The 3,076-nt window shown below is 44.3% G+C and overlaps 1 non-coding gene across 1 annotated transcript; it reads left to right on the top strand.

Moving 5' to 3' along the window:
* The first annotated feature begins 2,694 nt into the window (after positions 1-2,694).
* On the top strand, positions 2,695-2,776 carry trnas-gcu (transfer RNA serine (anticodon GCU)). Its single transcript has one exon. It is a non-coding gene; the product is annotated as a tRNA-Ser (tRNA).
* Positions 2,777-3,076: the final 300 nt, after the last annotated feature.

Below are 3,076 nucleotides of genomic sequence, written 5' to 3'. Positions count from 1 at the left end.
TGACTTGAAAAGCGATATATAAATGCAGATCATTTCATTTCATTTTATTTCTTGTCTGTCTTTATATGCCTTGGGACTGGCTGACAACTAGTTCAGGGTGTCCCCTGCCCAACACCTGAATATAGCTGGATGGGCTCCAGGACCCCTGCAATCCTAGTGAGCTTAAGTGGTGCAAGAATTGAATTAATTAACTTTTTTCAATCACCTTTCATTATTATGGATAATAGTATTATTACTCATGTTGTTATTAAGCCGGGTCGCAAGCATATCGTCAGACATGAAACCGGTCCATGGTCCAAATATGGTTGCTGACCCAGGCCTTAAAGGATCACGTGGAAAAAAAATGCTATAGTACAAGCTTTTCCAAAAGGTTCCAATTAATCAGGTAACATAATGCCAAAAACCAACTAGATAAGTTGTTACCTTGCTTTTGAGGCGCGTCTGCCGATCTCAATGCTAAATTGGAGTTGTATAAACAACAAGTGGTCGGTCAACAGGGGGAGCTGTGCCGCTCAAAGACACTGATTTATAGGACAATTTCACAGGGGTGTCTGCAGTAATGGGACAGGATAAATGGCTGACCCCTCAGTGACTGAGCTACCTCCAGGGGAAGTGCCACACACCATGAATGCTTGTGTTTGTGTACGCCAATTCTTTTGGGGAATGTGTTTCCGGGCTGTATCTTTTTCTTCTCAAGGAGGGCGTCTTCAGGGCCTTGTGCCTCGGCTTGTGATGCTATTTTTTCCCCCGCTACATTTTCCATCTGTACACTTGATATATCTACCCGTTTCCCCCAAAACACAGGAAATAAATCTCTTGCGTTCACCATTCTTCCTCCGTTCTATTATAACTAATTTACTCTCTGGCTGTGCCGTCCTTTAGCGCTGCCCTCAGATGAAAATTCCATTTGCCGCTTCGCATCCTTTTCCCAATACAGTCGTCCTATTTCTCAAATCTGTTTGTTATGTTTGTGATCATAACTTGGTTCCTCGGTCATCGCTTCCTAGGGTTGACTTGTGGGTAACTTAGGGCATTTCTCCGACGACGATATTATTGTTGAAGTATTGCTGTTTTTATTTTAAAAATCTGTCATTGTTAAAACAAGAACAATTCTTTTGTAAAAGAACCATAAAGCATACTTAAAAAACTATGTGGCCGGTAATTTGAGAGGGCGCCTTATAACCTGGTGAAACGTATTCACCACAAAAAAATGGTGATTAAGACTCATTCCTATCACTAACGAGAGCTCTAGCTTCTACTAGATTTAGACCTCTTTCCTGCAGTGCACTCATAACACCATCCATTCACGTCAATTGCGGCCTTCCCCTCGGTCTCCTTCCATTTTTCATGATTGGACAAAAGAGAAAAAAATTATAGTCACACAAAAAAAATGATACAACAAATGACCATTTATTGACTTGGAAAATTAGTTCAAACAAGAGAACAAAAACATTGTTGACTAGAGAAACTTGCATCTGTAATCAACAAAAGTGAAATTGTGTGGAAAAAGGGTTCGGGGAAGAAATTATTTTGCAGGAATGATATTACTCGTCAATAAGCACAATTTTAAGATAATCAACTCATTTAAACAATCAGAAGTCATGTCAAAATGATATTTATACCCGCCAGCGGTTTTCTTCGTTTTTCCCCCGTTGATCTGGAGGCAGTTCCGCTGGCACCAGTCCACAAACTCCTGTGTCAGTTCTCCGTGCTCACTGTCGTCCCCATCTGTGATGAGTCCGATGATTGATGAGTCATCAGAGAACTTCTGCAAGTGACAGGTGGGTGTGTAGTATGAAAAGTTTGCGGGGTAAAGGGGGAAGAGGAACGGAGCCAGCACCGTTCCGTGTGGGGCCCCCGTACCTCAGACCACTGTGTCAGACACACAGTCCCGGGTCCTCACATACTGTGGACGGATGGTATGGTAGTCCAAAATCCAGTCTGCGAGGTGAGGGTCCACCCCTGTGTTCTCTAACTTGTCCCCCAGAAGTGCAGGCTGTATAGTGTTGAAAGCACTGGAGAAGTTGAAAAACATGTCTCTGACAGAGCTCCCAGGTTTCTCCAGGTGAGAGAGAGCTCGGTGTTGGAGGAAGATGAAGGCATCATCCACCCCAATGCCCTAAGGCTGGTAGGCAAACTGGAGTGGATCCAGTGATGGTCCCACCAGAGGGCGGAGATGGACAAGGACCACCCATTCCAGGGTCCTTAACAGATGTGATGTAAGCACCACCGGCCTGTAGCTGTTAAAGTCATTGGGGTGCGGAGGAGCAGCCTGATCATCCCAGAAGGGGGAAATAACTCTTGTTTGGCTGTACTTGGGCAGTGGGCAGGGGACACTCTGAACTGATTGCCAGCCAGTCGCAGGGCACACAGAGACACACAACCCACTCACTCATTCACACTTAGGGAAATTTTGGACCGGCCAATTAACCTGACATGCATGTTTTTGGAATGTTGGAGGAAACCGGAGTGCCCGGAGCAAACCCACGCAAGAACGGGGAGAACATGCAAACTCCACACAGGAGGTTCGAATTCATGACCTCGGAACTGTGCCGCACACGCCCACATTTGTATCATGAATTAGGAAATAATACATTTCTATTTCGGCTTTTGACCAGTCAACTTTTTTTTTTATAGATTTTTTCATGACCCACAATCACCAAAATGTCCATGTTACCTGCTTCAAAGGAATCAGACGAGGTGGCCGAGTGGTTAAGGCGATGGACTGCTAATCCATTGTGCTCTGCATGCATGGGTTCGAATCCCATCCTCGTCGATTTCTTTGTGGCAATAACTTTGGAGGGAAAGCACTTCACTGACCACTGATTTGATTCCTAGCTCAGCCATTTTATATGTCGAAGTTTCCTTGGGTAAGACACTGATGCTGCTATTGGTATGTGAGTGTGTGTCAATGGGTTAGTGTAATGCACTTTGGGAGGTCTTCATTGACTTGAAAAGAGCTATATAAATGCAGACCGTTTCTCTGCGTTTTTGTTGTTGAGATGAGCAGAGACTTGACTACAGTACTGTATCTTTATCTTGCTGCCAAGATAATTCCTTGATTGTCATGTTGCGA

Source organism: Urocampus carinirostris, chromosome 10, assembly GCF_059441175.1.
Source record: "Urocampus carinirostris isolate Australia breed hairy pipefish chromosome 10, RoL_Ucar_1.0, whole genome shotgun sequence".
NCBI classification, from domain to species: domain Eukaryota; kingdom Metazoa; phylum Chordata; class Actinopteri; order Syngnathiformes; family Syngnathidae; genus Urocampus; species Urocampus carinirostris.
The sequence above is the reverse complement of the archived record's forward strand: the minus strand, read 5'-3'. Positions and strand labels throughout refer to the sequence as shown.